General features: G+C 45.1%; 1 protein-coding gene and 1 long non-coding RNA gene across 2 annotated transcripts in view; one reads left to right on the top strand and one right to left on the bottom strand.

Annotated features, from left to right (window-relative positions):
- ZFHX3 (zinc finger homeobox 3) overlaps positions 1 to 21143 on the bottom strand; it is a 270299-nt gene extending 249156 nt beyond the window's left edge. Inside the window, exon 1 of the mRNA XM_081273798.1 lies at positions 20909 to 21143. The gene's annotated coding sequence lies outside the window, so the exon portion shown is untranslated. The remainder of the gene's footprint in view (positions 1 to 20908) is intronic.
- LOC308637446 lies at positions 20168 to 21272 on the top strand. Its single transcript, XR_014019599.1, has 3 exons — positions 20168 to 20419; positions 20757 to 20925; positions 21140 to 21272. It is a non-coding gene; the product is annotated as an uncharacterized lncRNA (long non-coding RNA).
- Positions 21273 to 23465: the final 2193 nt, after the last annotated feature.

Genomic DNA, 23465 nt, shown 5'->3' with positions numbered 1-23465 from the left:
AATTAGTCAGTTCCCAGGTTTGAGTTGGAGTCCCACCTTCCTTGGTTCCTTTGCAATGGAAATCTGAAATCCAACCTGGGGGCAGGAAGCACAGAGCCTGTGGCTCTCCCGGGTTCTGTCCTGCCTGTATCACACACTAGCGCTGGCTTCCCTTTCGGTGACCTGGTACTAGAAGTTTGCACCACATCTGAAGCCTGGGGCGGGTGAAGAAGAGAAAGAACTAACCTTATCACAACGCAACAAAGTGAACAACTGGAGGGCAAGAGCCCCTCGGATGTGCTATATTCGCCTTAGGGATTTCCAAGAGCATAACTTGGGGGAAAGGATCCAGGCTTCTTGCTTGCCAGCTGAAGGCAGAAAAAAGGGAGCCCCGTGAAGCCGTCTGGGGGAGCAGGGCTGTGAGCGGACAACAGAGAGACCTGGCTCCCATTTGCACATAGCCCACCAGGGCCCGCCTAGAGAGATGGAGCCCACCGGTGGCACGTGCATTGTTGACACGCAGACACGCAGGCGTGCGCTAATGGAGGGATGCGCGACTGAGCATCCCGCCCCCCCACGCCTGCATTTCTTGCAGGCATGACTTGTTTAATGGCCAGGGAATTGAGTGCCTCATCCTCATCCCCCCTCTTTTTTTCCCCTAAGAAATGTAAAAAAAAGAACATATACAACCTACATATTCTGAAGAAACTTGAATTTTTTTCTTGAAAAATACCCAGTTCCATAATATTTCTGATTTAAGGGGCGAGAGAAATCTTTGAAGTGAAGGAAATCAGTGGGGGACGAACTAGCTTTTCCTGATTTTTTTTTTTTTGTGTGTGTGTGCTTCTCCTCAAAGACAGTAATGGGATTTAAAATCAGAGATTCCCAGTCCTTGTACTCCCTCCCATTCTATTTGGCTCTCTTTGCCCCAGAAAATCTGGGAGGTAACTGACTGCACGTCTAAGGGGACGGTTTAAAGAGAATCAAGGTTTGGGGAGCGCATCAACTTTCTCTTTTACAAATAAAGTTGGAAAAAAAATTCCGAGGACAATTTAAGCAACAAACGACATCGAACAGATATTTTTTCAAAGCAAAAATTTTCTGACTCGTTTGTTTCCCGTTCTTAGATAATAGAGAAAAATGTGAATTCGATCTTCCCGCGCGCGGCTGGCACGAAATTTGGGGCCGAGCTTGGTTGAAGCTGGTGGGTAAAGGGCAGGGTGCGACGCGGCTGTCCCGGAGGAGCCCAGGGCGTGACAGGCCCAGGGCACCCTGGCTGGGGCTCGGGTTAGTTGCACTTCCCCGCCAAAAGGCCTTCTGGCCCAGCCAGTGTCAAGGCAGTAGGCAGGGCACTGGCCCCCTGTGAGCTTGGGGCGCCCCTTGCAGCCACCTCCCTGTTAAATTCCAGAGCTCAGCGGGGCAGGAGGGACATTTGACGCCAGTTTCCTGTGGCCCGGCATAGGACGCACCCTTTTCACGTTTTCTCTCCCGCCCCCCTGGAGGCACCGTTCCACTTCTCCCCTCCTGGTCCCCAAGAACCACTGCTCAGAGAATCCCGGCAGTTTCCCAAGGTGCTGATCCAGTTCACGGAGCCAGCGCGCGCCTCCCGGATGTGTGGCGCACCCATCCCCATTTCGGGAACCTTTTTGTCCCCCAGCTTGGGTTCAGGGAACGAAGCCAGGGAGTTCTGGCCCCTGGAGACAGTGTCTGGGACGTTAAGACCACCACAGAGCCGCTACCCTGGGACCCTGGCGCCCCTTGCAGGTGCGCACAAGGCATGGCTCCGCAGCCCCTCGCAGAACAATTCGGTCAACTCCATCGCTCCGCAGCTGGGGGCCCCAGAGAAACCACTAGGCCAGGGACCAGGCCCCACCACCGGAGACCTGGGAAAGAGAGGGCACGGTGGCGGACGCACCTCCTGCTCCAGCCTGCAGGGCCCTGGCGCAGCGCCTTACTCCTGTTCACCCCGACTCCCCACCCGGGCCCTTCGGCATTCTACTGCTTTTCTGCTTTTCCAAGGCTCCGCTGCCGCCGCCCGGTTATTCCAGCCTCTTTCAGATCACAAGTGTCCATCCCTGCTCCATGGGGCGCTGATGTGGGGAAGCCAAGATGCGGGCCCAACCCCACTGCAGGAGGAACTGGGCAAGAGTCCCAGGCAGCCCCTCCCGGTCTGGGGAAAGAGGGAGATTCTGTACCCCTCAGTCCCAGGAGCAGAGCTGGGAGTGGAAAACCCCAGGGGCCCTGTTCTCCACGGAGGCCGACCAGAAAACCGACTGGCCAAGGAGGTGGGAGTGGATGTTTAGGTTAGCGAAAGGCCAACTCGAGGGGTTCCGGTGTCTGCACATCCCCCTCCCTCTCATTTTGTCTGGTAAGAAAAGGAAAGCAGGCAGATTTTTGCGGACCCCTCTTTCCGCAGTCTGGGGACGCTGCTGCAGGAAGAATTGCTCCCAACAACACTTAAGGCACTTGAATGCTAAAGGTTAAACTTACAGCCTTCGGGGAAGGGCTTCTTGCCAACTGGAATAGTGGGGTGAGCTGCCACAGGTCCTCTACCACCTCACCCTGGCCCCCTGCAGGTACAGCCAATGTCAAGGCTTTTGGGGTTTGTGTACTTCAGAGACAAGAGCCCTGAGTCCTGTGGTGCTAGCTCTTCCCTGCCCCCCACCTCTGGGATTCTTTCTCCCTGGTCTCCCTCATTATTTTGCCTTTGGCTGTTTGTACCTCGATTTACCCTTGGGATCCCTTCCTGTCTGGTGGACTTCAACTTGGACCTGCTGAGGAGCTGGAGAGAATACTTCTTTGCAACAGAGATGCAAGGTTCACACTGGTGCACACTCTAGGAAAAACCACATTCCTTGACCCTTTTGTTCTGGGGAATTAGTAGCCCCTGCAGCTAGTAACAGGTAAGATCACAACCATAACAATGAACTTAGGGCTCAATTTTGGAAGGGTCTGTAAGGAGATATTGGCTGAGAGGGGGGAGTAAGGGGTCAGTTTTTAGGGAAGCTTTTCCCAAATGAATAGCCATGGGGGTGTCTATCCCTGGGATCCTGTGCTGGGACCTAGGACCAAGGGTACTTCTTTCCTTTCCCTCTGGATCCCCTACCCACCACACAATGATGGCAAGATTCAACTCAGCATCCTTAAAAAGGATATTCCCACAGGAGATTAGTAGGGCTGGGATTTTGTTCTCAGGAGCCAGGCAAGGTGCTCATAATCTCTTCCCCTCCCTGAAGACCCCACATTTGTTGAGCACCTACTATGTATTAACTCCCTACTAGGCATCTTACATGAAATTATATTCAATTCTCCCGGTGGCAATGGAAAACTAATATTATTAGTCCCATCTCATAAAAGAGGAATATCATATCCAGAGAGGTTAAGTTGCTCACTTAAAGTCACATAGCTTTTCGGAGGCTCAGCTTGAATTGGAACCCAGATCTGTCAGGCTTTACAGCTACTTCTATTATACCCACTGACTGTTGTCAAGGTCAGAACCAGGGAACCAAGGGAAGAGAAGAAATAATGCAGATAGGCTGAGGGGAGGGAAAGCAAAAAAATCTGGGGAGAGTGTTTGGAGTTTTATATGGATTCAGGGCAACATTCATGGCTAGGAGACAAGTCACTGACCATCATGGAGGATGGTCATTAGAAGAAAAAAGCAAGGGGTTGGGGTTGTGGCTCAGCGGTAGAGCGCTCGCCTAGCATGTGCAAGGCGCTGGGTTCGATCCTCAGCACCACATAAAAATAAATAAAATAAAAGTATTGTGTCCAACTACAACTAAATAAAGAAAAAAAAGTAAGGAAATATAACAACATGAACAAAACCCCAGGATGACAGCCACAGAGGTTAAGCCCTGATTGCCAGTGTCCCCTGGGTTTGGGATCAGGACTACTCAGAACCAGAGCCCTCACTTGGCTTTCATGTTTTCTTTGAAAATTTTCTTACTCTGTCTGAAGCTGAGACAAGTTCCTTACTTCTGTGAGTCAGCAGGGCTCACAGGAAGGAATGATCAGATGACCCACCAGTCATGAAAAAATATTAGGAAATCCAGTAAACTGGGAATTAGAGAGGGTAGTGACATCCAAATGGCAGGCCTCTTGGGCACATTAGTGCTTGGTTGTGCAGGCCCTGAGACAGAGAAGGGCGTGTGTGGCAGCAGGCCCACAGCCCCTTGGAACAAAAACACCTTCTTTGCCCAAACGGAGGTGTGCCCATCCGAGAGTCTTCTGCCAACTCGAGCCTCACATGTACCACCAGGCCTCACCAGCCCTCTGGGGGATTCTTCAGAATCCAGTGGTAGAGGCTGGTCTCCCCTCACTGGGTTTAGCTGGTTTGACTCTGATTGAAGCTGCACAAGTGTGTGTGTGTATATGTGTGTGTGTGTGTTAGTTACTGGGCAGGACTGGCCAGGCCCACATGGAGGGGTTGCTGGAAGCCTTGTTAAGGAAGTACTTCTGACTAGGCAATCCAATTACATAATGGTGCAAAAATAACTCTGGGCTGGGAGTTGTGTCAGAGTGACGTATGTTGTTAACAGAGAGAAGTATCAAGTATCTATGGCTGAACCCAAGGGCTGAAAGTATACTTGTGTACACTGATTAGACCCCAATCTTCTCCCCTTCCCCATAAGGGAAGTTAGTAGGGAGTGAGTTGGGGGCAGGAGTAGTTGCAAGGATGTGCAGCATCTTTCTCCTCCCCATTTTATTCCCCAGGTGCAACTAAAGCCAACTGTTCAATTTATCTATATTCTGCCAGCTCCTAAGTCCATCTGTAGAGACGTGGATGCCACATAAAAATAAACAAACAACTGACCAGGGGAGGTTGAGGAAAAGAAATGAGGGGAGAGAATAAGAAATGAGAGAAAAACAGAGTGAAAGGAGTTTTGTGATTTGATTTTTGGTGAAAGGGAGGAGGGGTGAATTATCTGATTACATCTTTCTAGCAAGGCTAGACCAGTTTACCTGGGACTGTCTCAGATTTGCAGCCGCATCCAAGGAAACCTCACAGTTTTGTGGGGTTTGTTTTGTTTTTGTTTTTAACCAGGGATTGAACCCAAGAGTGCTTAACCACTAAGCCATGTCTTCAATTTGCTTTTATTTATTTGTTTTGAGACAAGGTCTGGCTAAGTTGTTTAGGGCCTCACTAAGTTGCTCAGGCTGGCTTTGAACTTGTGATCCTCCTGCCTTAGCCTCCTGAGCCACTGGGATTATAGGCATGTGCCACTGTGCCTGGCATCTCTCACAAGTTTTAGTTAAATTTCCACAGGGACAGAAAATTATGACCAAAACAGGATGTATCCTTTCAAGCCAAAATTATTCAAAGTGAGTTCTTTCATCATAGATGCAAAGGTCCTATTTCCTAGCAAGTTGAAGAAAGATCCATATATTCTTCCCCTACCCATCACCATTTTGAGCCCTAAAGTTTTCCAGGTGGAAAAATTACCTGCTCCAACAACTTTGCTTTTCAAATAAAGTTTCCAGATGTGCCTTTCCCATTTTAAAATCCCCCAAACTCCTGCTATGTTTTGCTTGGGACACTTTCTGGTTTTTATTTTTTTTTTAATTTGGGGTACTGAGGATTGAACCCAGGTACTCTACCACTGAGATACATCCCCAACCCATTTTTATTTTGAGACAGGGTCTCATCAGATAGCTGAGGCTGGCTTGGACCTTATGATCTTACTGCCTCAGCTTCCCCAGTAGCTGGGATTGCAGGTGTGCACCAACCACCATGCCCAACTGACCCTTTTCTATTGTTATAGAACTCTGCTTAAAAGACATTGTAACTTGAGGTTGGGGTTGGGGCTTAGTGGCAGAGCACTTGCCTCACACATGTGAGGCACTGGGTTTGATCCTCAGCACCACATAAAAATAAAGAAATAAGGATATTTTTTAAAAAGTCATTGTCATTTGTCTTTTTCTTACTTTATCTCTTTCATGGGGCCTCCTCCGTTCCTCCATGTGACACAACACTGAACTATATCAAACTCCTTTACTATGTTCTCCTAGAGGCAACCAGCATTTTCTGTTTCCTGGTATTGATAATGACAGCATCTGATCCTTTCATTCTAAACTTGAGCCTTCCAGAACATGCTAAATCTAGATCCATCTGACCCCCTTACCACGGAGACTGTGGGATAAGTAATCCCAGGCCCAAGACCACGGCAGCCTCTGAGCTTCTATCTCTATTCATTCTCCCACCCCACCCCTTTCTTCCTCTTCCTCTTCTCCTCCTCCTTCCCTCCCCCCTTGGGTGCTGGGGATTGAATCCAGGGTCTTGCACCTGCTGGGTGAGCCCTCTACTACTGAGCCATATCTCCAGCCCCTCTATTTTTTTTTAAAGAAATCAAAATGTCTTTAAACTCCTTGAGCTAATTATAAAAGCAAACAGCTTTCCCTCACTGAGTTATATTCCTTGGCTTGTCAAAATGCAGTTCCACTCGGAGACCACCGTGTGCCAGGCGGGGGAACCCTGCTTGCTCAGGTCACAGCAGAGAGGAAAGGGTGAAGCCATCGCCTCCCGCCTCCCCCCAGCAGGCCTGGCCTTTATGGAGTCTATTTCCAGTCTGTTTACCTGGCAAGCACCACGTGACAAACCCAGAAGGAAATGCTGACATCACTGTCTCTCACACGTGTGCGGCCTCCTCCAGCGGGGCCTGCGACCGTCCAGCCCCTCCCAGCCTGCCGCCCCTCCCCCTACCACTTCTCTCTGCAGCTTTATGGGGCCGCACTTGCCTTTGTTTTCCTTTTGCCTCCCAGGCCGGCTGGAGAACCCCCCCCCCGCCCCCACCTACACACGGGGGGGGGGGGCGGGGGGGGCCGGTGGCTTTTTCCTTTCCTCTTTCCAACTCTCAGATCTGTGGCCACTGAGTGAGTCTTCGCTCTGTTTTTTTAAAACGCACTTCCTCTTTCCTTTTTCTCTATAGATTTAAGATTTCTAAATTTAAAAAATAATAATAAAATAAAATAAACACCTCTGGCTGGCCCAGAAAACATTTCAGACCTAGGGGATGGGGGGAGGGCACAGCAAGGCTGCTGGGTCTGGCCACTCAATTTCCTGCTCCAGTGGCCTTCGAGATTTAGGGGTTGGGGGCTTGGTCATATGTGCCCTATTTATTTATTTATGTCCAGCCTTTCCTCTTCTAGACTGAGGTCCCACATTTTCATCACCGCTGCTGACCAGGGGTGCCCTCCCTCCCCTGCAGACAGACCATAGGTGCCAGACCCTCTTGGAGCACAGGTGATTGGTCCCTGGTCATTTCTCTGCAGCTGTGGCTGCTAGTCCTTGTTCTTTGAGGGACCAAGGAGGTTCCTCTGAGTCTTCCCAGTGGGGCGGAGCCAGGGTAATGGTAACATCTTGGAGACAGAGAGGAGCGGTGGTCATGGTCAACACTGGTACCTTCTGCTCATTCAAAGGGGTGCTTCTAACAGGGCTCAGAAGTCCTGTTGCTCAAGAGATGAGAGCTTTCTTGGTACATGTGGGTACCAAACATCCCGCCTGAAGGAAATGTTTAATAAAGGCATGGGAGCCTCAGTCTGCTTATTTATTCTCACAGAGAGGTGCAGATAGGGGGTCCCTGGAAACTGCTTCGAAAGCAGACTGCAAGATGTCAGAACAATGGGGTGTCACAGGGAACAGCTCTCCCAGACTAAGAGGCAAAATGCAGACAATAACATACCTTTTGGCTCCTTCTTCGTACCCTATCATCTGGGTTCCTCCACCTTTTAGTTTGGGGAGGGGGGAGGGAAGAAGTAGGAGGCATGGGAAGGTCACACAAGAGTAACACTATTAAGTAGTCGTTTTTCAGGTGTGAACTCATAATCTCTGCCTCTGAGATTTTCCCAGGACCATGAATCCCCAGACTAGAATGACTCGGCACCTGTAAAAATGGGACTCTACTAGGAGTGCATAAATACTTAAACAGGCATATTTACCACTGAGTCGTACAGAAAACTCTTAAATACAGCATCAGAAGATTCTTTTAAGATATAGGGATGGGTCTCTTTGCTATGTTTGGGTATATTTCTTCTTCTTCTTTTTTTGCTCTGCTGGGGTTCAAATCTAGACACACACACACACACACACACACACACACACTAGGCAAGTGCTCTACCACTCAGCCCAAGCCCCACATTTCTATTTCTTAAGAGAAACTTCCAGGACTGTGCCAGCTAAGTGGCCCTGGCAGTCAGTCAGGAGAGAATTCAAAAACTATGAGGTCACCCTGGGAGACCTGTGTACTTGGAGAGGCACAAAGCTGATGGGGGGTGGGGGGTCTGGCTAAGGAGGCCAGTCATAAATATGTCTCCTCAAGCTCATTAGGATCTAAACCCTTTTTGGATATGCTAGGAATCTAGAAGTTTCTACAGGCTTTAAATGTTTTGTATAAGTTCTAATTTTACCTTCCAAATGTTATAGGCCAAGGACTTGCTCCCATGAGTCGTCCGTTAGACATGTAGCTGTGTTGGTCAATGAAATTTTTTTTGTGTGTGTGATTTTGGGGCCCAAATAAAAGTAGCATTAAGAGATTCAATGTCATTTTCATCATTGCCATCTCATCATTTCTGGATCCCCTGCTGGATTAGGATACAAATAAAAAGGTAGAATATAAGTTCCAAATCCCAGCTGTGTGTTCAAGTGGCCTCTGGCCGTGGCTCCCAAGCTGTCCTACTCCTGTCAGTTTTGGTCATAGAGGGTGGTGGGAATTGTTCAAAAAGAAGAAGGAGGAAAAAAGAAAGAGAGGGAGGGAGGGAAGAGAAGGGGAAAGGGAAAGGGAAGGGAAGGAAAGAAGAAGGAGGGGGAGGAGGAGGAGGAGGAGGGAGGAAGGTAAAGAAGAAGGGGGCAGGAGGAGTAAGAAGAGAAGAAGAAGGAGGCGAATTATTCTCATCTTTTACTGTAGTGCCTTTCAACTTTGGAGAGATCTGGGGAAGACACTATAGGGAGTTCTCTCTCCACTCTGGAGTCTAACTCACTTCCTCTTGTGGACACTGTCCCCAGCCCAATGTTGGAGTTGACAGTACCCAATTTCTCCTATTTAGGTCTCTGGAGTGCTTCCTGGATTCATTTAGAACTACATAGCACCAAAGTGAGGCCAACAATATTCATTCTTTTCACTACTCAGTAATGATGGTGACATGGAAGGGCAGGCGCATTCATAAACAGATGTGGATTCATGTTATGGGTCACACCACCTGCTTCCGTGGGCCGGCCCATGTGGAGTGCCCACTGCACAATCTCCACGAACACCCCTAGTGCTCACTGGCACTCAATGATGTGCCCATGCTGAAAGGGAGGGTGATGATAATGACATGTGATCATGACAATGATGACAACAAATGACAATGACACCAAATTGCAAGTAATGATTCCAGGAGGAAGACGGTTCTAGGCATGAAGATACGTTTAACAAAGTTGGAATGAATGAGTGAATGAATCCAGTTGAGGACTTCCCTTGAGATTATAATGAAATCTGTTTCTTTATTATTTTAAAAGCATAATTTTTATTAGTTATTGAAACACATAATCTCAACTGCTAAAGCTGGGGCCTGAACTAAAATGTACTAACAATGATACAAGGTGAATCAATAATCACTTTTCATCATCAGTTTTTTTTTTTAAACAGTACTGGGGATTAAACCCAGGGACTTAGGGCCTTAGAAGTGTTAGGCAAGTACTAACACATTTAAAAATATATAGATGTCAGGCACAGTGGCACACAGCTGTAATCCCAGCAGCTTAGGAGGCTGAGACAGGAGGATCACAGATTCAAAGCCAGCCTCAGCAAAAACATGAGATGCTAAGCAACTCAATGAGACCCTGTCTCTAAATAATTTACAAAATAGGGCTGGGGATGTGGCTCAGTGTTGGAGTGCTCCTGAGTTCAATACCCCCATACCCCCCAAATAAATAAATAAAAATAAAAATGAATAGAAAAACGGATGAATATAAAAACAAAGTACCTGGAAGAATCAAGGTCTTTTCTTAGAAAAATAAAATAAAACAAGACTTGGAGAGTGGGAAAATCATCAAAAACTTGAGGTCTTATCCAAACTCTGCCACTAAGAGCTGGATGGTCTCCAGCAAGTCCCCAGAGTGTGCTTCTCCTTGTAAAGTGGAGATAACAGTACAGAGTCACGGGGTTGTCTGAGGATTAAATAAGATGGCACATATACAGTGTGTAGCACAAAGCCTGGCATGCGGCAGGTGTTTGATGATGATTTGCAATACCCTGATGGTCCTAATCTGTTGGTGCTGCAGGGTTGGAATGTGAAGATCAAGCGATTTTGAAGGTGCTGTGAAACTAGAGGGGTCTAGAGAAATATAAGATACTATTTTTTTTAGGTATCATTGGGCTCTGGGTTAAATCTGTTAGTATTGGGAAATGGGGCAATGAGATACAGATATATTACTGAGGAAAAACTTTCTCCATATACAGGTACCTGATGTACCTAATTCCAGCCATAAAGTTCCTGAAATATGAGGAATGCAAGTTGGTGCCCACCAGACGTCCTCAGGAGGGGCGTCGTGAAGATGAATAGTTTCAAATGACCCAATGGTTATGAAAGTGCTTGGGCTCTCTTGAGCAGAGGGGATATGTAAATCCAAGGCATAATCATAAAAGCAATATCATCGCCGTCACTAGCAACAGACTCCTTCTAAGCCAGAATAGAATTTCCAGAAATTACAGAGGATGACAGATTTATTTCCAGACGTCTCACGCATCTCACTTGCTTTCAGAGTTATTGTTTCCTCTTATTTTTCCCCCCTTTCTGTGGTGATAGAGAAGCCTGAGAACTGATCCTGTCAGGAAGTTCTTGGGGGAATTTCAGAAGGATGCACACGCAGGGTATGTGAATGACTGAGAGGCCAGAAAAAAATACACACACACACACACACACACACACACACACACACATATATACAGTAATATATATTATAATATTATATATAATATTATAATATATATATTTATGCATAACGGATCTTCTGAGCATATCTGAATAATCAAAACCACAGATGACAGACATGTCGGATACATTCATCAGGACTCACAGGCTCCTCTGAGGGAACTTACTAGTATGTCTTCTTCTTAAATCAGGTCAGGTAACTTTCACCCTGCTGTTGAACCTCTCAAAAAAGTGTGCTATTAAATCAAGACCCCAGGATAGGAGCTCAGTTGCCCCCTGGACATCTCATACTGATCCCCAAAATTTCAGAATTTATCAACCAAAATGCTGGAGAAATAGCTTAAGCATCTTGCTAAATAACATATAGATTCCATTTATCATTTCTCCTTAATCTACTAAAATCTTGTTCCTCTTTTACAGAATGAGATGAATCAGTCTGACAGGACTTGTTTCATCAAGTGATCTAAGTTCCCAATGCTATATGCACTAAAGATTATTCTAGAAATGATTTGGCTGTCTGTCATTTTTTTCCAGGTGAAGTTCCAGATTAGGACATTACCAACTTCCCTTTTTATTTTCAAAAATAGAGGCATGAATCCTGCTTTCCGGCACACAGTCTTTCCAAGTTCTTAAAATTAAGTGACTATCCTATGATGTTAACCAATAAGAACAAATTCTCTTATAACCAACCTTACCTTGCCAAAAAAAAAAAAAGAAAGAAAGAAAGAAAGAAAAGAAAAAGAAAATCTACTTAAAAAATGAAGGTCTTCCTACTGGTGTTTAAGGAGTGTCTAACACTCACTTCTGCAAAAACAATGAATAAGCAAATGGCCAAGGCATACAACCTCTACTTTGACAAGCCTATTTCCAGATATCTGAAGAGGTTTATGAATTGAAAGTGGTCAAGGCCAAAGACAGGTATGGTGGATTTTCAAACTGTGCCAATCTTGTACATCTCATGAGGGTCAACATCATTAATCTCCATAAACATCTTGAAACTCCACTAGGAGGTAAAAATGAGAAAATAGATGAAAAAGCTCAGTTTATATTTCTTACTATAAACTACAGTGGCACAGGGGCAACCCATTTCCTAAAATCACAGGGTTTTTATTATAAAAACCCAACATTTCTGGCTGGGGATATAGCTCAGTCGGTAGAGTACTTGCCTTGCATGCACAAGGCCCTGGGTTTAATCCCCAGTAACACCTTTAAAAAAGAAACCCAACATTTCTAGAACATGCACTGCATGGAGATAACCTCAAAGTCATAAAAGCCCCAACTCTGTGAAGATCAAGATGACAGCACAAATTTTCCAGTGTCTTGGGTACCTCTGGGTACCAACTGTACTCTTTCTTCATGCTGAGTAGGAGATTTCAACCTCTTCCTTCATTCATATATATATATATATATATATATATATATATATATATATATTTAGTTGTTGATGGACCTTTATTTTATTTGCTTACTTATATGTGGTGCTGGGAATCAAACCCAGTGCCTCACACATATGAGGCAAGCACTCTACTACTGCTGAGCTCCAACGCCATTCCTCAGTCCCTTGTTTCCTAAAAGCATAACTGGAATGAACTTCATCAACTTGCCTGGAGCACTGTATTAAAGGACCTTGTAATGGATCTTTCTGTCCTCGGTGAAATGTCTTCACATCCTTTCCCATTACCCCCTTTCTCCTTCTCTGCCCCCATTCCACTGCAAGTCTTTGCTGAGCTCTAGAACGCAACCACTCCAACCCCTGCTCCTCACTTCCCATCTCTCCCCATTCCGATTCCCTGGCACACCTGCCTGCATCATCCTTACCTCACTCTCTACTTGGAAGCCTACACAGACTCTAGGCTTTGCTACTAATCAGGAACAACAACAAGTCACTTCATTCTGCCACCACTTCAGTGTCCACCCTTTCATCCATTAGACAGCATACTGAAGAATCATTTCTTTGTATTTTCTTTTTTGGTGCTGGGGACTGAATGAGGGCCTTGTGCAGCCTTTGGACACACTCTACCACTGAGCCACACCCCAGCCCAATGAAGACTCACTTAAACGTGGTCTCCAGTCATGCTTGGAAACCTCCATTGCTAGGGATGTCTCTGATTATTCAAGAAGGATGCTCAGTATTTTGAGCCCAAATTGAATCTTCTGGAGCTCCTGCCCACTGGTCCTAGTATCACCTTGGAGGCCACATAGAATAAGTTTAACTCCCTGACAGAGATGACCTTTCTCCTTTCTTTCTTCTGTCATGTCTTCTTTCCGTCCGTCCGTCCTTCCTTCCTTCCTTCCTTCCTTCCTTCCTTCCTTCCTTCCTCCCTCCCTCCCTCCCTCCCTTCCTTCCTTTTTTTGATACTGGAGATTGAACCCAGGAACACTTAACCACTGAGCTCTATCCACAGCCCTTTTATTTTTTATTTTGAGCCAGCCAAAAGTGAGGCATTAAACAACTGAGACCCTATCTCTTACTAGTTGCTTAAGATTTGCTAAATTGCTGAGACTGGCCTCAAATTTGTAATCCTCCTGCCTCAGTCTCCCAAGCCTTTGGGATTATAGGCATACACCAATGCACCTGGCTCTTTCTGATATTTCTAAATGAGGAACTGCCACTTCCTTCAACAGTTCTTCACATGACCTGGTTCTGAATTCCTTTGCCTTCCTGTTTCCAGTTTGCCTGTCTTTTCAGAGTCATGCCCAGAATTAAATACAAATCATCCACATCTGCTCTGTTTACCCCCATGGGCCAGGAGTCTCACACTCTTGTTCTTCTCATCAAACTTTGCTTAATGCAATTCTGGAATCCTCTTATTAACTTAAACCTTTATGACAGCAGTTTGTAAAGTGGGGCCCATGGAATTTCTACTTCAGAATGACCCAGGAAGCTTCAGGGTATGGACGGAATATTCATACTCCCCTAAAAATGGTCCCACCAGGAACTAACTCTGCAGACACTTTGGACCTCCCAGACTCCAGAACTAGGGAAAAGAGATGTCGTTTTGTTGTAGCAGCCCAAGCTAAGATACCTTAATATCTTAGGCCCCACCTCAAACTTTGTGAATCTCACAACCAGGGTAGAACCTGGGAATTCATTTTTGAAACAAGTATGCCAGGTGATTCTTTCTTGGATATCAGGGATTGAACTCAGGGGCCCTTGACCACTGAGCCACATCTCCAGCCCTATTTTTTGTTTGTATTTTATTTAGAGATAAAATGCCTCACTTTTTGCTGAGGCTGGCTTTGAACTCGCGATCCTCCTGTCTCAGACTCCTGAGCCGCTGGGATTACAGGCGTGCACCACTGTACCCGGCTCCCAGGTGATTCTTTTTTTTTTTTTTTTTTTTTTTTTTTTTTTTTTTTTTTAAAGAGAGAGTGAGAGAGGAGAGAGAGAGAGAGAGAATTTTTAATATTTATTTATTTTTTAGTTCTCGGCGGACACAACATCTTTGTTGGTATGTGGTGCTGAGGATCGAACCCGGGCCGCACGCATGCCAGGCGAGCGCGCTACCGCTTGAGCCACATCCCCAGCCCCCCAGGTGATTCTTAAATGCACATAAAAGTCTGAAAATAGAAATGCTCTGAGACTTTCTCAATACCTGTTGCCAAGTCTGGCTCCCCCTGCCTGTGTTTATGCCTGGGTTTTTAGATCCAAGAGAGAAAGCTCCCTTGCTCTGGTACTGGGGATTGAACTCAGGGGTACACTACCCCTCAGCTACCTCCCCAGAACATTTTACTTTTAAATTTTGTTGTTGTTGTTGTAGATGGACACAATATCTTTATTATTTATTTATTTTTAATGTGGTGATGAGGTTCAAACCCAGTGCCTCACACATGCAAGGCAAGCGCTCTACCACTGAGCTACAACTCCAGCCCCAAATTTACATTTTATTTTGAGGCAGGGTCTTGCTAAGCTGCCCAGGCTGGTATTGAACTTGTTATCCTCCTGCTTTAGACTTTCCAGTACCTGGGATTGCAAGTGTGTGCCACCATGCCTGCCTTCCATTTCGTGTGTGTATTACATTTCATCTGGTTAAATATGGTGTACAGCCTTAGTCTGTCAAAAATATTTTAATGGGCCAAGGGTGTAGCTCAGTGGTAAAGTGCTTGCTTAGCACATACAACACACTCAAACAAAAAAACATTCTGTGTTCTTTTCTCTGCAACACATGATTTTATAACTACTACACATGGATTAAGACCAAAATCATGGTATCACAGCACCAGGAAGCTCCTCCACATTGATACCAATTACAATCAACCAATTACTAACAAACCCACGCTTAGTCTTATGGACAAGTTTCCATTTACCATATTTTTAAAATCCTTGCTAAAACCCTGCTATTCTTTGTCTTCTATATTTCTATAATTCATTTTGTATGAATCCCATCAAAAAACGAAAAGAAGTGTTCTTGTAGGCCATTTACTTATGCATTCTAGAATTTGTGATCAGGTAAGGGACGGTAGAATATAGAATATAGAATCCACCTTTTTCGTGACCATGTTCTGAATGCCCAAGACACATAGATTATAAGACCCCCACTTGTTATTCTAGATGTTCTTGTTCACATATTGACTGTACCTGTAGACAGAGAGTTCTTGAACTCCCAGGTTGTGCCTGAGATGCCTCTAAACATCTCACAGTAACTAGCACAATATCCTACCCAGCAACTTTTCTTTGAATGCATGAATGAATTTAGCATTTTACTCCCACTAACGTACTTTTTTTTTTTTAATGAAAAAAGATTCTGAATTCCAGTGAGTTCTGGAAGGCTGTGCTTCTTAGGCATGAGGGAAGTGGTGGGCATGGACATATCTCCACAGTTCCAGTAATTTATCTTAGTCACTGCTCATATAAATGAGCTTATTAAGATAAAGGCATTCTTTGCAATTCTGTGTGATGCAAACACTGAGAAACAATGACACAGTTCTTGAAACATGACAACTTTACCAGAATTTGTGGTAATGGCCAAATTAGATGCAGGAAAAAAATTTCAAAACAAACACCAAAAACCTTGCCTTTAGTGGAGCCACTTAAGTTAGAATAATATATACGCAATAATGTTTTTTTTTGTGGGCTTAATATTAATGCCCACTGAGATGACATAGAGGAATTGTATTCATAGTACAAAAGAGATCCAGATCCAAAGGAAATCTGGCTTCTCTCTACATTATTGCTCCCTCTACAACACAAGCAGTCACATATCTGAAAATTCTCTGATAGAAGATAGAAAAGGTGAGCAACTATATAGAAATGGTGGAAAGGCCTGTGGTTGCCATGGGTCAAATGACTTTCTTGTTTTCCCTCTTTCTTACAGGAAGATTCCATAAATACTCCAGAACATTCTCCAACTAGAAAAACCATACCAACCCAGGTTTACAACTGGTATCTAATTGGTAGAAGCTGGGGATGCTTTTCAGTATCCTGTAATACACAATGCATATTCCTTCTGCCAACAAAGAACCAGCCGACACAAAATGCAAATAGTGTCATCTCAATCAGAAATTTCAATTTCAAAGTATCAATAGTATTGCTATGGGGGCTGAGGTTGTAGCTCAATGGTACAGCATTTGCCTAGCATGTGTGAGGCACTGGATTCGATCCTCAGGACCACATAAAAGTAAATAATAAAATAAAGGTATTGTGTCCAACTAAAGAAATTATTATTATTATTATTATTATTTTAAAAAGAGTACTACTATGGAAAATCCCAGATCAAGGGTTATGGTTCTAACCTCAATCTAGAAATTCTGCTTCATTATGAAGCTACCTGCTGTGAGTCTGGAATGTAACTCACTGTGATGAGCACTATAAGATGCTTTGCGGTTCTATAGTAGGGTGAGAGTACCAAGCCCCAAAGCCCAAACTAGAGAACTGTTTTGGATGGCAATGTGAATGCAAGTAGAAAGTTCTGGAATGCTCATGACAGTTCATCAGAGGAGCTGACTAGAAAGGCATTTGGTGAATTCTAGTCAGAGGGTAGCTCCCTCCTGCACATATAGAGGAATCCAGTAGGATCTTTTAAGAAGCATCGGTGAGCCATGCTCATGGTCATCAACGGGCCCTGAATGATAGTTTGTAAAGATATAACTGCAGATGGAGGATCCAGGAATGTGAGATGGATATGAAACAAATGTACTGACTGGAGAGGGTGCTGCTTTCCATGCTGACTCCAGCAGAGTCTTCGTCATATAGGAGTAAATGGGGAGCTAACTTCACTCGGAGCCCTTCCATAGCGAACCTTTTCTCCCAATGCTTATCCGTTTTGATATGGCTAAGATTTTAATCATCACCAGTTTTATACACATGGAAAAGCTGGTAGATTTAATGAAGCTTCCAGATACCCCCTGAGAGATGATTATAACTCTAATTAAAAATGGGAGATGACAAAGGAGAATCCCGTGAGACTCTGTAAGCAAGTGGCATTCATAAGTCGTCTTTCATGGAGAAGATTACTTTGTTCATGTCACTTTGGGCTCTTTCCAGGAGTAAAGGATGGTGTCTCTAAATTTTATTACATTATGAAATTTAATGTAGTTTGAAGATAAGAAAATGTATTAAATTGTAAGGGGCAAAAGTGTTTCTAAGTCAAGCCAGATTTTCATTTCATTTCATATACCTATACTTTACCATCTCCATGATTACATATAGCATAGAATATCAAAGGTATCATCTAAATAAATTCTTTCTTAGTGTCAACTCCAGGTATGAAGAAGAACAAGGGAGGAATGAGTGGGGCAGAATGAGCATTGGGAATCCATACTCAGAAAGACTTGGAGACCAGGTAGGTATGGCCGGTCAGAGTAGGTAATTGGGGCATGGATTCAGGTAACTAAATGATAATGATGGACCTCAGACAATTATCAGGTAGGTCTTGAAGTTCAAGGCAGTCACATACACTGAGACACACGTATCAGAAGACAGAACCACTAATAGAAGCTCATTTTATCACAAGAAGGCCAGTCTTCAGACTTTAGGGAGTCATTATAGAGGCTTGGCTATACTTGGGTCCTGAAAGGGAAATCCCATTACTTAGTATCCATCATGGGGGTACAGGAGGGCAGAGTGTAGCCAGAAAAAGCCAGAAGCAGAAGGGCACAGCTCATTGAGAGGTCTTAGGCTTAGATGGGCTGTGCATTTGGACAAAACACAGCCCTGGATAGAGATTTCAGTAGGCTACCCAGACATATTTCTACTTCCCCTAAAAATTATAACACTACACCTTTATACAATAGACTTACATTTTCTAATCCACACATATATTTTATCAAAGATAAATAAAATGAGAGAGATAGGCCAACATGAAGCCAGTTGTGGCATTAACAAAAGGTGTGATATGGGCCACCTCTATATTTAAGTCATGGATGTGGTGACTGTTCCATCCATTGAACTTCCACTGATTGGCATGAATTGGGGCAGGTCTCTGAAAAAGAAGCCCCGGGATTCAAGATTCTTTCCTGGATAAGGTGACTGTATACTTGCAGACTCACATCCTGAGACACCAAGTTGCTCTGGGAGACTGACCTGCAGACAATGATCACTGAGAGTTTTCTTAATGATTGGCAAGATCTGGAGATGCCCCACCAGTGCCCAGGTCTGGGGAACTGTCTTCAGGATGAATGAATACACCTGAACCCAAGCTGCTTGCTTTGAGATTGGTGGTCCCCAAATTCATCTCCAGCCTTGATTCCTTCCCAAATCCTACATGTAATTCACAAAATTTCTACCTGTGATTTCCAAATAGTGTGCATCTTCTCTGCTGGGAATGCCTTGCCTCTTCTCCATCAATGCCATCCTGAACCTTCTCCCTGGAAAACCTCCCAGGTCAACTACTTTCTTCATATTTCATACTCTCCAAGTTCATTACAACAACTCTATTTAAATAATGTCTGTGGTTGACCACTTGGTTATTTTTCTTATGAAGCAGAAAGGACTTTCAATTCAGGGACCATTGGTTTAAGTACATAAGAACTGTGTGCCTAGCTCAGTGCCTGCCACACAGTATAGGCTCAATAAATATTTGTGGAAGGAGCAACAGAGAGAGGAAGGTAGAAAGGAAGGTTAAAGAAGGAATGAATACCACTAACAAGGCAAATAGCCGATTCAGGCTCTTCAAAAAGGACTAGCCTGCTTGGGAGAGCCCATTTCATAGAGATCTACAAATGAATTGGCAAAGGCCTTCCGTGACTTCAGGACTGATTCTTACTGCACTTACTGGCAGAACCCCAGGGAATCCTTCTTCATGAACTGGTAGTGGCATACCTTCCTGGAAAGCCAGCACACAGAGCCATCCAGCACCAGTTACGGGAGGCCATGCCAGAGGGCTCCTGGCATCTCAGATGCTGGGCCTTGCTAAGTCCTGCCATTACCTACTAATTACCTTCGAGACCCTGAAATGTGATATTATGGCATTTGATAATTATCAATAATGACCCAAACTACTCAACCTTAGTTTTGGTGAATTGCTTTAATCTATTTGATGATCCTCATCAGATGAAAGATTTTGTGGAGCTGGGGCCTCATTCAGAAATTCTGATAGATAGCTTTAGAAAGTGCTGCTTATTTTTTTTTCAAAATAGTATCCAATGGTGACAAAGATTACTGCAGCTAAAAACCCTGAGGAATATCTATGAGGATTTTTCGAGATGCTAGAACTTGACAATACAGACGCTTCTACTTTCCACAGTCCTCAGCAAACCAATAAATTCATTATTCAAGATATTCAATAGAACATTCAGCACATATCCTTAGCTGCTCTCAGAAACCGGTGCCGTTGATATATAAGCTGTGCAAAGAAAGTGCTTTTAAGCTCATTGGTGAACGTGGTAATGTACTATCTCCCAATCAAAGAATCAAAGAATGAGCCAGAAGGCATCTTATAGATACTCATCTGAAATAAGGACCCTAGGGCTCAGATGGGGAAGGTAAGTCACTTAGTAACCTGTCCAGGGACACACAGTCAGTGAGTGGCCCAACTTGGGTTAAAACCAAACATGATGACCTTATAGTACCTTTCTGCTGCTCTGTACTGATGGCAAACTCCATCCTACACACATAGGAAAAAGAGCAGCATCACATAGGCCCAAGTTTCTGAAGAAACCATGGCCCCTACTAAAACAATGGCCCATTTAAATTTAGTGCAGGCTGGTCAGGCCCAGAGCTTTACCAGCCCCCAGAAAACAGAGTATTATTTCCATCCAAACCTTGTACTGAAAGGAAGCCTGCCATCTGGCAATGACCTCGTGAGACAACTTTGGGGAGAGCAAAGGGCTGAGAAGAGAAAGGCCTTATTCTCATTGCAAACAGGAAAAGGAAAGAGAAGAAGCCAGCTCTGTCTCCACACCAGGTTTGCTGGGCTGGCTATGAACTGTTCCAGGACGTTCCATCAAATAGACGCCTTCATAGAGTCAAGCCAAGCGCGAACACTGTGTCTGGGACTCCCACTCCTGGGACACACACGTGGGCCTGCTCACACTCACTCCTGCTCTTGTGCACCCTGGGAGAGCGCTTATATGGGCTTCATGAGGCTAAGTAATAAACACTTTGTCTTCACCCTGCTATTTATGGGTTGCTTGGGGCATCCTGTTCTCTCTGCTGCCCTTACCTGAACAGACGGCTCTTGCAGACCCGCAGTTTAATGGGGACGACAGTAAATCTGAAAGGCTCTGTGTGCCGGGCACGCTCCTACTCTCCTGCCCACCCTGCTATTTCCATAGACAGGCCATCCGTGCATCTATTCTGTATCCATGCATCTATTCTCGGGGCTCCCCATCTCAGGAGGAAGCCCTCCTTTCTCCTTGGGCCTTTGTCTTTTTCCTTCCTTTCAGCCATCGCTCTAAGAAATCCTTTTCTGTGTTACCTCTCCCAGGGATCTCCCTTCACCCATCAGCCGTGGAGCAAACAGTTGTGCAAACAAGAGCAACTCCAAGAGCTGCAAACCAACAGCAGTGGCCTCCAGTGGAGGTTCCTGGGCAAACTGGACGCACGCACATGCAGAGCGAAGGAGATGACCCGTCCTACCTGGCGCTGACTTCCAGGTTCACTTAGAGGCCGAGTGCTTCCCCCGGCCCATTGTGTTTGGATGGCCAAGGGGGAAAGATGCACATTGGGAAGCAGGAAGTGCGCCCCACCAGCAGGCGTCTGGTAGCTGCAGAGGAAATGCTGGGAAGGTCCAGTGGATGGGAAGCCCCAGCTGATCACCTTGGTGAGTTTAGGGGGGCTCTTTTTTACTCTCTTCTTTGGGGTTTCCAGGACTCTCGGGGCTGACAAGTCCTAGGAGAAGAGATGGAGTCACGGCCGCTCCCTGTCCACTCGCAGGCCATCATACCAGCCTGGAGCCCTGCCATCTCTCGGTCTCGTGTTCATCTTGGGCCCAGCGGTGGACTTCTGAAAACAGACAAGACAGAGAAGGATGCATTAACTCGGCCTCTCCCCACAGAACGCAGCTCGCCATTGCAGCACTGATTAAATACGGGACATTATCTCACCATAATGCCCTCCTGGCGGCGTTCCCAGGAAAATTCTAACTAATCATAAAAATAGAAAGAAAAACGCAACCTAAATTCCATTCCTCGTCTTAAATGAGTGATGTGTTCACTTTTATTTATTTTTCTGGAAGCGAGGCGGGAAAAGAAAATGAATTTTAGGGCTTAGAAAAACAAGCTACTAATAGTACTAAGTAGGGCTGGGCGGTGGTGCAGACAGCTCAGCTCTAGCAGATGGAGCCGGCATGGCATGGCCTGGCATGGGTGGGGCCTGGTGCTTCCCCTGGCTGTAAACTTTGAGTTTAAAACTGGAGCACCTGGCAGGGCAATGCTAGGATTGGGAGGAGGACTGGGATGGTTGTGGGGTTGAGAGTGTATTCATGCACACACGTGAGTTTACACACACCAGCACACACACACACACACACACACACACACACCCCACCTAAGCTCAGTGCTCAATAATTTCCTTATGTCCCTGGCAGGCAAGTCCTCATCTGATACTCTTTCAAGCAATGCCTGATCTTTCTCTAGCAACATTCTTTCTGTAGACACAGTCTGGTTTTGGTATTCTCTCCCCAGAGGATCCTTTCCTTGAGATTCAGCGACTCACACTTTAGACACTGGAATAAATGGGAACCTGCTCCAAGAACCTTGACTCTGATCCAGGTGTTGCATTCTAAATCCTCCCTTCATGGCAGTCATCTGACTGTAATGAATGTGATGATCCCATGGTTGGTTAACTTGGTTGTCATTCATTCTCTTGGATCAAAAAAAAAAAAAAAGTGTATGTCTTGCTACCTAGTGCTGGGTACATAGCAGCTGTTCATCAAATAGCTCTGTTGGAGGGGTGCTCATGGTCCATCCAGACCTGTCCATGATTACCTTAGGGCTTAGGCTTAGCAGCAACCAGCAGATGTGGTTGCTCCAGATGGGTCCACAACACTGAGTACCAAGCTCCCCCTCAAAACAGTTTTTGCTCTTTCCTTCTGGAAAGTATTCACAGATAAACCCCAGGAAAGTTCAGAATCCTGAAAAAAAAAAAACAGCTTCTGAGATGCTTCTCATAATGTTATGCCAGATGAAAAGAAAGTAGAAGACACGCCCACATGCCTCCTACCTCTACCTGGACCCGCTCTGGCATTAGAACCCCAGTGATACCATCCCCCATCGTCGCTACTGCTGAAGTAATGGGCACAGTTGCTTGATGGCAAAGTTCTAGCTGGGCTAATTAAGCATACTGAGCTAATAACCTTCCATTTTGGGACCGGTATTATTCATAATTTAATGTATTGCTGCTGAAACATTAACCTTTCGACAACTGGCACGTTGCCCGTGGCAGCACAAGTGCTGACCATCTTTCAGTAGAATGAGTATTATTGTTAAAACAGGTATAAATCATTCATGGCTGCAGCTTTTGTGTCAGAACCTACGTGAAAATAAGCAGTAAGCTGGGTAATTTATTTACCTTTTGGTGATTATTTTTTATGATTTTATGTTCATATTCAATGATTCATAAACATTGGCTGGGTGCCATTTTGTAATCATTTTACCTTTTAAATATTAGTGCAGCGGTTCTGCTTTTCATCTTTGAAATTTTTAGGATTGATACCGGGCAACTTAATCCGGACACAAATGCAAAAATTCATTTGAAAGAAGGGGGGGGGGAGAAAAGTGTCAGAAAAGTGTCCCGGCCTCTTCGTTTTAACAAACCATTTTCAACAGAACCATTTACAGCTTCCACTTGTTACAGCATTGCACTTATGGCAGCAAACTTTCTTTGAAGTTTCACACACAGAGGGTGCCTTGAAATCTGAATAAAAGCACAGGAAAACAGTTAACAAGCTTCTGGTTGGAAAGATGATGGGAAGGAGCTGAGGGGTGGAGGGAGGCCTGGAAACACTGGCTCCGGGCCAAGAAGGTTGGATGTGGCCAGCCCTAACCCAGCACCTGGTTAGGGAATGTGATTACAATCCCCTGGGGTCCTGGAAGTTCTACTGCCCGCCTGCCTGTTCCTGCTGCTTGTGCTAGCTTTGGGCCCCCCCAACCCAAACAGTTCCAGAAGGTAGCTCTATCTCCTATGACAACAAGCA

The sequence above is a fragment of the Spermophilus citellus genome, assembly GCF_964194105.1.
Source record: "Spermophilus citellus genome assembly, chromosome: 18".
In the NCBI taxonomy this organism is placed as follows: Eukaryota; Metazoa; Chordata; class Mammalia; order Rodentia; family Sciuridae; genus Spermophilus; species Spermophilus citellus.
This window is presented reverse-complemented; position numbering and strand designations above follow the sequence as displayed.